Here is a 14,482-nt window from a genome sequence, read left to right on the forward strand (position 1 = left end):
CTAACCACATTTTCCAATGTAATGAAAATGATTTATTATATTAAACAAAAAATGTGTTTTGAACATGTGATCTGTTGCAGTTTATGCTTAAGATTGAAACTTTTATTAGCTTTTCGAAATAATCTGCGAATTGAGTGTGCACTAATCTCAGTTGGGCTAAATAAATTTGCGTGCCTCAAGGACACGCCCACAATATATAGGATATCAGGAATATTCATATTAGCACCTCCCAGTGGAACCAAACAGCATATATTGGAACAGCTTTGACTCACAACTGCTGCGCTGATTCTCCCGAATCTTTCTTCAGCATCTTGAAAAGGTCAGTCAGAAAATCATTTTCATCTTATTTTCTGACTGAGTCGATTGCTGAGGATTCATCAAAGCATTGCAGTAAGACTTGTTTACTTTCACTTTGTAAGAACGCAAATGAGATCGTTATGGTTTCATCGCTTTCAGTTTATTAATTATCTTTTCATTTCCGTTAGCACCTTTAAAATTGTGATGTATTTACGATGTAACTACATAAAATCGAGATTTTATATTGAAACAGACAAGTTGCATGGAATAGGCTGTAATATAGGCAATTCTCATGGGATAAACTAGCGACGTCTTTTGAGGACGTTTCTGGAACGTTAGCCAAGAAGATTATAAAAAATGGAAACTGTAAATATGAAAGTTTGTGGGTTTTATGGACCGTTCGGTATTTATGGAAGGGGCCACCGGAGGGGAGGGTCATGTCTTTTTATTCTTTTTTTTTAGTCTAGGGGGAGGGTTATGAAGGTATTTTTGGTGCAAAACAACTGAACGCCTGTGATGGTGAAATTTGTAGTTGTAGAGAATAGCCACACATGTGTATCAGTAAATTTGAAGTCACAGAGAGAAATGTTTTAAGAGTTGCAAACTTGTAGATTTTTTTTTTCTCTTCCACAAACACAACACAACAGTTACACCTTCCCAAATTCTTCATTGCAGGTGGACAAATCCTATTCTACAAATCACAAATTAAGAAACTCGTACGCTCACATTTTTGCTACAGTTGCTGCAGTGAATATGGTGCAAAACGCATTCACGGGTGGTTCTTCAACTACGGGCACTTTTGGCCTTGTGAACTTGATGTAAAAAAAAGTGTTCAAATCAAAATTGTCACAGTCTAACAGTTAAATATAACTAGTCTAGTTTAATGATCCATAAGAGAACGCACTTACATTATAAGACAAATTGGTGTTTTTTGACATGTTTTCCGATCCGCACTGAACAAATGTCATTTCCATCACATGCAAATATTTGATGATTATTTAAAATTCTTATGATATACATAATTTCTTAACAGTGTAAAACCACTTCCACACATAGTTTTACCAATTTATACCTATATTGCAATTACCATAGATTTGTGGATTAAGTAAATTAATTGTCATGAGGCCCAAACACAAAGCTTACATCCACCACAACCTGAAATATAATATTGCATTGGTTAGATACATTTCAGAAAAATAACTACTTGTGTTATTACATTAAGTGGAACATTATCCCATAAACTATGCAGAATTTTTTAATGAGTGATTAGAATTTTGTACATATTTTTTAAAAAGTTATGAGGTGGTGGATATGACTGTGTTGTGGAAATGACAATGAGTGGACGTCCATGTAGAAAAACAAAAAACATTTATTTGAAACCCATTTAACAAATCATTAGTCATTAGTCTGTTTGGTTCCATAACCAGATGAACAGTTACAGTCTTACTGTAAACCACTTTAAGCACAAATAGTGAGACCTTTATCCAGTTGACCTCCGCAGCATCTTAAAAATAGATGAAAATTCATTTAAACAAATATATATTTGAATAAATACATTAGTGTTGTACATTTCAATAAATAAAATATCCATATGTAGCCACTCAATCTAAGAATTCCACCTTGTAAGCATAAATGTCATTTCCACCTCACCTTTGTCACTTCCACCCAAGAAGGTAATGTGGTGGAAATGTGGTGGAAATGATAATCCTACAGTATTTTGTAAAAAAAATCCAAGCTAGTATTACATATTAGCTATGAATTGGTAGTTAGCATTGCATGCATGCAAAATACATCTATTTGTGTTAAAAAATCAATTTATTTACAAACTCATTTATTGTTACGTCATGTTTGGAAATGACATACAATAAAAATATTTTCATTTTAAGCAACATTTACCTTGAGTTTTCTTCTCCAAGTTGCTGAAGAAATTTAAAATCTCCTCCATGTCAGACATGTGCTGTGATGTCATTGTTCATCTCCATAGAAACTACCCAAACAATCTTTCAAAAAAACTTTTTAAAGGGACATTACAGCGTTGTGGTGGAAATGACGGCAATACTGTGGGACAACTACATTTTGTATAATCACATTAATAGTTGTCTGACCTTAAATACCTCAATTATGTTTTGATTCTTTTACTGAAACTTTATTCAGTCATAATAAAAAAAAAAGATAAATAATTTTTTTACACTTCTTTTTCATTATTGAAGATCAAAAGTCTGGGTGTGGGACAAGCACAAAACAGCAATATTTGCATGTATAATAATGTTTAAAAAGGTGAAAAAATCATCGTAGACTACCGGTAAAAAGTTCCTAAAGTACTTTCATTGTAAATTTAACTATGAAAGTGTTAATTTTTCAAAATTAAATGTTTTTTTATAAAATATGATCAAAGGACATGAAAGTGCCCGTAGTCTAAGAATTGCACACCCGCATCAAAAAATGTGAAGTCGCGGAGAAGTTTTGCTCATCCGCAAATCAGTATGTGAATTCATCCGATGAGAGTTGCACACTTGTAGAATATTTTCTCACAAATGTATTGTATATTTTTCTAGCACAAACACAAGTACATATTTACAACTGCTTGAATCTGCTGCGACGAGTCTCAAACACTGTTTCTCGCTTACAAGTGACAAGTTTCGCGCGATTTGTCAATGTGAAATATGGTGCAAAACTGAGTTGTGCATCTGTAGAGGCAGTGGGCGGAGCCTGCATGAGTTTCCCGGGCATGCGCGCGGATCTGATCATTTTAGTTCACGCTCCTCGTTTCTCAGCAGGTTTAGCGCGAACTTAAGCTACAATTCTGTATCGTTTCGTAGAGTTTATAATGTTTTTATTAATTTGCACGTCTTATGCATTCATCAATGACTGAATGATTGCAGGCATTCACTTCGTGTAGGCCTATATAAAGCACAGCAAACTTCAACTCGTTAATTTCGTTGTTTTTTTCTTTGTACATTGCAATGCTTTAAAACGGTCTTTTGTTATCATTTGTTAAATGTCACTGCAATAAAAATATTAAAACATTTTACAAACAAAAATATAAATTTAAATAAAAATAAATAAAAAATATCACAAGGTTTAAGGTTCCACTGTTACCATAATTTTACACCTGAAGGCAAATTATTTTCAACAGAATAGCAGAGATAGAATATTCCTAATACATGAACCATTATCATATAATTTATTTATTGCTAAGCTCTTCTAATACCTTACCTTATGAAGCTGTCATCTCTGGCAATAATCTCTGGGAAATAACTCCACAACCCTCCAAATAAACATTTTGCACACTACACTGATGTTTCTCTTTGTCATGTTCTTTCTTTGACCTTATGTGTTGCACTATGTGCTTGGATGATATGATAATCACACAAATGCATGATCTATTTTGTTGCACAACAAACACTCATTTAACATTTTTTAAAAGTCATAAAGTTCCATAAACATGTATGTTCTTAATTGGGCTTCAATTAGAGGCACTTCTGATTTGAACTCTTGAAAAATGAAACCTTTAAACTTTGTTGGATCTATGTTAAAAAATGACATTCTGCCATTTTCATCACTTAAGATTTGCATGACAAAAGTTTGGAATCACTATGATTTAAGAAATGTTATAATTTTTTATTGCATGGCTAGATTGAATTCCAATGTAAAATGCGGTCTGATATTTCTTGATAGCAGACCGCTGCGAAGTAGCCTATAACACACCGTTGCCATGAAAAACAGAGCGTTGCTATGGACGCGGAAGGGACTATTTTCTTTAGCAGAAGCAATATAATCGTTTTTAAATCAATAAACTTCTTTTTTAAATCAATATTTTCCGTCAAATTATTTATTTATTGTGTAGGTAGCCAACCATGTAATAAGCGGGATAATGTATAGCAAGGCGGTTGTTATAGCGAATAACAAATAATGAAATCTAGAGTAATGAGCTCTGCCATCATCACAATAATTTTTTTTTAAACATTAAATAGAAAACAGTTGAAAAAATATTTCACAATATTACTGTTTTTCAGATAAATGTGTCTTGGTGCCTTACTTATAAGTACCTTACCTATTACCTAGTGTATATACAGTATTATTATATCAAAACTAGCACAAGCACGCCTTGCAATCAAAACATAAAAAAAAAATTGTTAGGCTACATTATTTTGCCAGTATGTATATTTGTAAATATATTTTTTTTAGAACATCAAATTATTCACATACTCATCATCAGCTTATTATATTCCGTAAAATAATGTTAAGTGTTCTTTTTTCTCTCATTTACAGTAACCTAGTTAATTTGTAATTTATCCATTTTTGTCCATACAGCTTTTGTTTAATCCAAATATACTCATCTATTAAAGCAACACATTCATGCTTGTATGTGTTCTTAAATGATTTGGCTTATTTAAATTAACAAGAATTTAAGAACAATCACACCAGGATAGGCTATATAAAAAAAGGTGTTAGCCCACAGATACATTTATGAGGGTTTATTTAATTTATTGCAATCAATAAATGATAACAATTAGTAAAAGACACAGTTTTAAAGCTTTGCAAGGTGAAATGTATACGACGAGTTGAAGTTGTGCTTTATATAGGCCTACACGAAGTGAATGCCTGCAATCATTCAGTCATTGATGAATGCATAAGACGTACAAATTAATAAAAACATTATAAACTCTACGAAACGATACAGAATTGTAGCTTAAGTTCGCGCTAAACCTGCTGAGAAACGAGGAGTGTGAACTAAAATGATCAGATCCGCGCGCATGCCCGGGAAACTCATGCAGGCTCCGCCCACTGCCTCTACAGATGCACAACTCAGTTTTGCACCATATTTCACATTGACAAATGGTGCAAAAGGGAGAGTACGCGAAACGTCTCGGTTACGTATGTAACCTTAGTTCCCTGAATAGGGAACGAGATGCTGCGTCAAACGCTGTGTGAACGCTCATGTGTGAGTGCGTCATGAAGCACGTATGGAATCAGTCCAATGGCGAGACGGAACGTCATAGGCGGGTGACGTCATCGACCAGGAAACTATAAAGCACCCCAGAAAACACAAATGCGACAGCTTCTGATACGCCTGAAGCAAGTAGATCACGGGCATGCTGGGAGTATGGCAGAACGACGCAGCGTTTTGTTCCCTATTCAGGGAACTAAGGTTACATACATAACCGAGAAATTCCCTTTCAAGGGAACTCGAGCTGCGTCAAACGCTGTGGGAACGCTAATACCCACGTCGCCATAAGAGCAAGTGTCCGTCGTGTGAAGTCAGAGCGCACAAGCAGACGAAAGCACCTGCGCCCCAGGGGTGGAGCTGAAGTCAAGGTCGTAAAACCTGACAAAGGTATGCGGTGAGGACCAGCCTGCCGCATCACAAACATCATGAAGAGAAACTCCCGACAAGAGAGCTTTAGAAGCAGCCATACTCCTAGTAGAATGAGCTCGCACAGCCAAAGGTGAAGGCTGGCCAGCCGACTCGTAAGCAAGTGAGATGGCCTCAACCACCCACTTGCTCATCCTTTGTTTAGATGCTGGACACCCTCTACTGGTTGACCCAAAAGAAATTTTCCTCCACAGGGCAGCTCTGTGGACATACGCATCTAAGGCCCTAACTGGGCAGAGTAAATTAAGTTTCTCCTGGTCAGACGACGTAAATGGAGGAGGACAGAAGGCCTGTAGAACTATAGGTCTAGGAACATTAGTAGGAACCTTAGGAACATAGCCCGGCCTAGGATGAAGAAAAGCTTTCACCATCCCAGGCGAAAACTCCAGGCACGAGGGAGCAACCGAAAGTGCTTGAATGTCTCCAATCCTCTTGAGAGACGAAATAGCAAGAAAAATAGTTTTAAGAGTGATGAATTTTTCAGAAACCTCTTCAATGGGCTCGAAAGGAGCCAGGGAGAGACCTTCCAATACGATGGCCAAATCCCAGGATGGCACCCTCGTGCGAACTGGCGGCCTCAGCCTCAAAGTACCACGAAGGAAACGTGTTATCAGTGGGTGTCTCCCCAAAGAGACTCCACTGAAAGGGACATGGTAAGCAGCTAGTGCCGCCACGTACACCTTTAGTGTGGAGGGGGATAGCCCTGTGGAGAAATGCTCCTGCAGAAAATCCAGCACTACACCCACTGGGCAGTTAACTGGGTCCAGCTGGTGTTCTCCACACCAAGAAGTGAAAAGGTTCCACTTCAAGGCATATAACCTCCTCGTGGATGGAGCTCTGGAGTGAAGAATGGTCTCAACAACCTCGGTTGAGAGACCAGCACCTATGAGCTGGGCCCCCTTAGAGGCCAGGCCCACAGGTTCCACAGTTCTGGGCGGGGGTGAAGGATCGACCCACTCGCCTGAGAGAGAAGGTCTCCCCTGATCGGAATCTCCAGAGGTGAGCCGTCGAGGAGAGACACCAGGTCCGCAAACCACACTCGGGCCGGCCAGAACGGGGCTACTAACAATAGGCTGACCCCGTCCCGGCGAACCCTCTCCAGAACTCCTGGGAGCAGAGCAATCGGGGGAAAAGCGTACAGACGCAACCTCGGCCACGCCTGCACCATAGCGTCCAACCCCAGAGGGGTTGGATGGCTTAGAGAGAACCACAGCGGACAATGTGAGGTCTCTCTGGAAGCAAATAGGTCTACCTCGGCACGACCGAATGCTCGGGGTGGAGTCTCCATTCCCCGGGCCTCGGCCCCTGCCTCGACAGGATGTCTGCGCCCTGATTTAAATACCCTGGGATATAAATCGCCCTCAATGAAAGAAGCTTCCCCTGGGACCATAGAAGGATCTGGCGAGCCAGCTTGTATAACGGGCGCGAACGCAGACCCCCCTGATGATTTATATAGGAGACCACCGATGTGTTGTCGAACCGAACAAGAACATGATGGCCTCTCAGGTCTGGGAGGAAATATTTCAGAGCCTGAAACACCGCCAACATTTCTAGACAATTTATGTGCCACGAAAGATGATGGTCCTGCCACAGACCCCGGGCTGGACGACCACTCATGATCGTTAGCGTTACACGACGACAAAGAGCTCCCAACACAGGTCTTCGGGACAGAAACCAAGGTTCTCTCCACATGACCAGAGCACGGAGGCAGCGCCGCGTGACCTTGATCATGCGGAGTGGGTTTCCCCTCAGGGAAAACCCCTTGTTCTTGAGCCACCACTGTAAAGGTCTCATGTACAACAGGCCGCAAGGTATAAAGTTGGACGCTGCTGCCATCAGACCCAACAGTCTCTGAAACTGCTTTACAGTGAGCGACTGGCCTAGCTTCACTTGTTTCATGGCTGAGAGAATCGATGTGATGCGAGCAGGAGACAGGCGTGCTTGCATCACTACCGAATCCCATAACACCCCCAGAAAAGAGGTTCTCTGAGCTGGAGATAACACACTTTTCTTGGCATTCAGCCTCAACCCCAATCTCTTGATGTGAGCGAGGACGACATCTCGATGCTGAACCACTTGCTGCTCCGAATGAGCTAAAATCAACCAATCGTCGATATAGTTTAGAATACGAATGCCCTGGAGTCGCAGCGGGACCAGCGCTGCGTCCATGCACTTCGTGAATGTGTGGGGAGATAAAGCTAGACCGAACGGAAGAACACGGTATTGGTACGCTTCGCCCCCGAAAGCGAACCTCAGGAACTTCCTGTCTTGTGGAAGGATGGAGATATGGAAGTACGCGTCCTTTAGATCTATCTTGACAAACCAGTCCTCGGATCTGATTTGTGACACGATTTGCTTGAGAGTGAGCATCTTGAACTGAGCTTTAGAGATAAAATCTACTAAGGGTACCAGCCTCTCGAGGCTGGCCTCTGGAATATTTTGAGCAGCAAACGCAGCGCCCTGTAACGGCGCACCGGCAGGGAACAACTGGTTTAACTGCCCTGAGCCCCTCCTCAGAGAGGGCGAGCGCCCCTCGGGAAAACGCTCGCTGGGACCGTCTACGCCCCGGCATAAAGGCAGGGTTGGCAGACCGGACCCCTGAGGGCACAGAGAGAGAATGGGCACCGTCTGAAGCGGTGAACTCCTTTCCCTCACGGTGGGGACTACCCTCAGCATCCTGACCATCCAAAGGCGTCAGGACTTCTTCATGGACGAAGCCTTCTTGGCCATAATAACCGTCCTCAGATAGGTTTTACCACCGGAAGACTTCGCCTGAGAGTGCAGAGTCTGTTCCCACTGTTTGACAGGGGGAGTACGAGACGCGACACTCTGTTTTTGTTGTGCCCTATGGGAGGAGCTTGTCGACGGCCGGGACTGCCCCCGCCTGGCAGCCCCAGGTACATGAATTTTGAGTGGGAGGTATTTCTGAAACTCTGCTGCTTGCCTTTTCTCTTCTTGAAACTTATCAATGACCGAATTCACCGCATCACCGAATAACCCAGAAGGAGATAGTGGAGCATCCAAAACAAAAGATTTTTCTTTCTCTTTCATACCGGAAAGACTCAACCATAAATGTCTCTCTGCGGCCACCAGGGCTGCCATAGAGCGGCCCATTAGTTTGGCCGACTCCTTAGTGGCACGCAGAGATAAATCAGCAGCCTGACGTAATTCACAAATAACATCAGTACTAACCTCCTCACTCTCGCTCACATCTTTCAATAAATCTGCCTGATACACTTGTAATATAGACATCGTATGCAGGCACGATGTGGCCTGACCTGCCGCCGAATAAGCTTTGCCCACCAAAGCCGATGTATTTCTGAGTGGCTTGGAGGGCAAAGTCGGTGCCTTTAAAGAGGATGCTGCTTCAGCAGAAAGATGGCTCGCTAGCGCTTCTTCAGCCTTAGGCATCGCCCCATAACCATGTAATTTAGCCCCCGCAATATTAGAATAGGTGGAGGTCTGAGGGCTAAAAATACGATATGAAACCGGTTTCTTCCACGACTTCGACACCTCGGTGTGTAGGTCGGGAAAAAACGGTAGGCACCGGCGTGGAGGTTGAACACGGGAGGGCAGAAATCTCTCATCCAGTTTGCTTCTCACAACAGACTCCTGCCTAACAGATGGCCATTCAATGCTTAGTTTAGACACAGCGCGAGTGAGAACCTCCACAAGCTCCTCATGCTCAGGGGAATGAGGTGACGAGTCCTCAGTATCCCCTGTCTCAATACTGACAACATCCAGCTCCTCAGAACTGGATAGTTGCAATATTGGTGCCTCAGCCTGGGGGGAAGAAACCGCAGCGCGTGCTTCCACCTGAACTGAGGCACTGGAACTGGCAGGTAAAGACTGAGATAGGGCAGAGCCTGTCTCAAACCCCGCTGACAGATCCATCTGCGATCCCCACGTCAAGCGCCGCCGCTCTGCCTCAGCAGAAGCGGGACCCGAGCCGCGGGGAGCGCGAACCGAACCACTTTCCTCGAAAAGTAGTCGGCGGGAGCGGAGCATTCTAAGGGGCAAACGCTCGCAATGCTCGCAATCAACCCCCTCGAGAGCTGACTGGGCATGCTGAACTCCCAAACAAACAACACATAGATCGTGTGTATCCCCACCAGTAAGGAAACGAGGACAAGGGGGAACACACTCTCTATACTGCTGCTCGCTCGCCATAATATAAATATATATATATATACTTTTTTTGTAGTGAAAACTCCTGCTTAGTGAAACACTAAATGACAGACAAAAACACTTGGACAATATTTTCACACACAGAGCGCTTGCTGAAGGCACAAAAGCTGTCGCATTTGTGTTTTCTGGGGTCAAGTCAAGTCAAGTCACCTTTATTTATATAGCGCTTTTTACAATACAGATTGTATCAAAGCAGCTTCACATTGAAAAAATGAAAATAATACAACATAGTTTGTTTCTAGAAGAAAATTGCATCATTTGTTTCATACCCTAATAAGGCAGATCAATGGGGTGCATTATAGTTTCCTGGTCGATGACGTCACCCGCCTATGACGTTCCATCTCGCCATTGGACTGATTCCATACGTGCTTTATGACGCACTCACGCAGGGGCATTCCCACAGCGTTTGACGCAGCTCGAGTTCCCTTGAAAGAGAACTTGTCACTTGTAAGCGAGAAACAGTGTTTGAGACTCGTCGCAGCAGATTCAAGCAGTTGTAAATATGTACTTGTGTTTGTGCTAGAAAAATATACAATACATTTGTGAGAAAATATTCTACAAGTGTGCAACTCTCATTGGATGAATTCACATACTGATTTGCGGATGAGCAAAACTTCTCCGCAACTTCACATTTTTTGATGCGGGTGTGTGAATGCGTTTTGCGCCATATTCACTGCAGCAACTGTAGCAAAAATGTGAGCGTATGAGTTTCTTAATTTGTGATTTGTAGAATAGGATTTGTCCACCTGCAATGAAGAATTTGAGAAGGTGTAACTGTTGTGTTGTGTTTGTGGAAGAGAAAAAAAAAATCTACAAGTTTGCAACTCTTAAAACATTTCTCTCTGTGACTTCAAATTTACTGATACACCAACCCGGTATCACAACAAGACGTGAAATAATCACATTGGTCCCCTTTGGAAAACGTGTAGATGTCACAGTTTAACGCCCTCAAACGTGAATCATACACGTTTGCCATATCTTGAAGATATCTGTACAATTTCCTATACCATTTTATAGATTATAAATGTAAGATCTAACTCTACTCCCACACCTAAACATACCCATTTTATGGACAATATTACAATGATAAAACGTAATGGACAGATATGTGTAGGAAAATGGCATTTTTATGAACAATATGAATCCTACCCCTAAACCTAACCATAACCATTTCTTAAAACTACCTAGGCAACAATTACAAAGAAAAACAACAGACAGATGAGTATCACAATCATTTATTTATGGTTCCTATAGAACCATAACTAACTAACACAACAGCGATTCACAAAATACACCAATTTTATTAGCTTGATGTAATCCAAACCTTCAGAATCCATATATTATTTTCAAGAAAAAGATCCAAACTCAGCCATTTATCCAGTAATTGTCATCTTGACCGTAAACGTAAAACCCCGCTTGTTATGAATTCAAATTCAAAAATTGCGCCCTCAAGAAGCGTTACGACAGGTTACTATGGTTACGGCAATATCAAACGCTCATTGGCTCTCGCCTCGCCTGCTTCGTCACAGATTGCGTCATGCACATTCACATTTGAAATGAAGCACGCAGCCCTCCGAGCGAACCGAACCGAAGACGGATTAACATTTTCATGGATTTGAATTAATAACTTAAATTCTGCTCTGTTACCTCATACAAAACCACTGCCAGAGAGGACTGCGACACATCACGTGAACAACTTTTGGTACCGATTTTGACATTTTCTCATTAAATAAATTATTGTGATTATACTTGTCTGTCTGTTGTTTTTCTTTATAAGTGTAGCCTACGTAGTTTTAAGAAATGGTTATGATTAGATTTAGGGGTAGGATTAGCAAACGTCCGGGGATAATGGTACGTGTAAGATTCACGTCTGAGGCTGTTAAACTGTGACATCTACACGTTTTCCAAAGGGGACCAACGTGATTATTTCACGTCTTGTCGTGATACCAGGTTGGATACACATGTGTGGCTATTCTCTACAACTACAAATTTCACTGTCACAGGTGTTCAGTTGTTTTGCACCAAAAATACCTTCATAGAGGGTCACCCAACTTTTGTGAAAACAGCAACATTTCAAAGTGGCTTGTTTGGTGCATATTTTTTTACATGTAGCTCCATGTAGCTCTCTCGGTCTCTCGGAAACGTCTGTTTATATCATACTCCCTTAATAAAGGAGTCAAGACATTAGAAAAATATCAGTCTACACATGTGTTTTATATTTAATATGAGGGAAATACACATGTGACGTGACATAAAAAATCTTTAACTTTTAGGTGGCAAAATATTCTTTAGTAATTCTATGAGTTGCACTGCGCAAACCAAAAGTAATATACCCACCGGATGAAGAAGGGTCGGCCTCCACAGAACATAAAATATTCTTTTTATTTTATTTTTCATGTTCGCTTTTATGAGGAAAAAACAATGTTATGGACGTTCTCCGTTATGGACATGACCGCTCTGAGAGCGACTTTAAAACTTTCACAGAGACCTCAAACAGAAAGCACAAAGCCTTTCTTTAAAGTGAATTTCGTTTTTTTATTAATTGTATCTTAATTTTAATCAATGTTTCATCATCCAAATGGCCTGGATTTAATAAATAAGAATTAAATATAGAAAATAGATAATCATGACACAGGCGCCGGCGAGTGAACTGGGGCTCGTATCATAAATGAACCGAAACTCAGCGTAAGGTAGAGCTTGCCTCACAGAACTGAGAAATATATAGAAAGCTTGAAATGTCTACTTTTAAACAGAACAATTCAAAAACGAAAGAAAACAGACTGCTCTCTTCTAATGTAGCCTAATCTGTATTAAATATTTCTCTCTGGCGCGTTCACTACTGCGAAGATCGCGAGTCAGCATCGTTCTTCATCTTTGCAGTCGACACAGAAAACACTTGTTTATTAATAAACAATTAAAATGTCTCCTTGCTATATTTGACATATTCATAATCATTACTTTTGCTGGTTCTTTGTGACAGCTTTTAGATGCTTTATTGGCAGCGCCACCCACATGTTGAACTCGTCACACCGCATCAGCACCGAAAACAAGATTTTTTTTTCTAATCTAAAATCAAAAATCGTGATACGAACCGAATCGTAGGTTTGGTCTATCGTTAGGCTACAGCACTAGTAAGATGAGAAAGCAGGAGTTTATGGTTGTAAAAAAATACAATGGCTATCTGAACATCTTTGCCAAGCGCAAAGCAGATCAATAAATTATCGGGGAGGGTCATGCCTTTTTTCACAATCATTTTGAAGGGTCATAGAAAAATTTATTGCTGGCGAAGGGAGGGTCATGTATTTTTTGACTACAGATCTCAAAACTCCTCCGGTGGCCCCTTAAATAAAAAATGAACAGTCCCTTACACACATTTTTTGGGGTCGTAATCTTTTGGACAAGACTAAACGAAACAGCAATTCAATTACACCACAGGCGTTACAGGTTTTATTAAAATATTCTGACAGAACAAATATTTGTTACTGCATAAAAAAAAAAAAAAAAAAACCTGGGCAAATAGTTTTAAAAGCAGGACCAATAAAAGAGGGGGGGGGGGGTAAATCTGCATTTTGGAGCATTTTTCACTCTTGTGTGTCATTCATCTTTCACCCATCTGTGTCTTTCCTGTAATGCTGACACTTGGTCCTTCCAAACCAGTCGAATGAAGACATCTTTCAACAGATGAGCACCTGTAAAATAATGATATGAGATTAAATTAATAATGATAATAATAATCATCATCGTCATGCAAGTACATGACTTTGTGTCATGCAAGGTCATCGTAAAATCTAGAGAAATGTTCGAGGTGGGTGGGGTAGAGTTGAGACACTAGTGTATCAAACATACCCGCAATGCGGCACATGCAGTTTAGTTGCACGATGTAAGATCGAAAGTTAATAGTCACATTCATTATTTATGTATTTGATCTGTTTTATTATTGCTATTTGCAATTGTTCAATGTTTTTTACAGTTTACTGAACTTTTCAACTGTTACTATCAAAATGATGAACTTTTAACCAAACAAATAATAAAATAAAATACTGAATGTAAATAAAAACGGTTAAATTCGCATTTTAAAGGAGAACTCGGCAACTCTAGCGAACTCTAGTCACTTCTTCGCTGATTTTCCCTTTTGTTGTCACATGTTTTCCCCACGAGCTCCCCCAACAGCTGTGGTGGGGCGTATATTTCACAACACAGTCGTAAAAAACTCACTTGCGGTGGCCTCCTCCCCCTCTCTACCGCTGCTCATGTGCGTTTGTTTTGATCGGAGCAAGCCAACTGTATCCTGTGGAGCTATGTCTACCGAGGTGGATAATCTGGTAATACATCATACATGCGTATGTGTTTATGTCGAATTGCCATAAAGCAATTTGTGTTTTGCGCTCGTGCTCGCTCTCGTTTCTCACGAGACTTCCAATTTCTATCTTGCCGGGACGGTAGTGCCCAAGTTGCAAGGTTGGTTTTCCGCCTGGGAATGCTGGGGGGAGCGGGGAAAGTCACCAATATCACCAGAACAGGTTGTTTAACCATCCAAATGATTTCTAGACAGTTTTATTAAGTTAAAAAAGTTACCAAGTTCTCCTTTAAAGGTATTTTACATTTGCAATGAATTGGTTA

The 14,482-nt window shown here is 40.8% G+C and overlaps 1 protein-coding gene across 2 annotated transcripts in view; it reads left to right on the plus strand.

Moving 5' to 3' along the window:
- Positions 1-205: 205 nt before the first annotated feature.
- Positions 206-14,482, plus strand: part of LOC311282561 (DELTA-sagatoxin-Srs1a-like) — a 40,310-nt gene continuing 26,033 nt past the window's right edge. Inside the window, exon 1 of one of the 2 annotated variants that reach the window (XM_084396378.1) lies at positions 206-319. The gene's annotated coding sequence lies outside the window, so the exon portion shown is untranslated. Of the gene's footprint in view, positions 391-14,482 lie in introns of both variants that reach the window. The other variant, XM_084396377.1, reaches the window with a different exon arrangement.

The sequence above is a fragment of the Rutilus rutilus genome (genome assembly GCF_951802725.1).
Source record: "Rutilus rutilus genome assembly, chromosome: 23".
In the NCBI taxonomy this organism is placed as follows: domain Eukaryota; kingdom Metazoa; phylum Chordata; class Actinopteri; order Cypriniformes; family Leuciscidae; genus Rutilus; species Rutilus rutilus.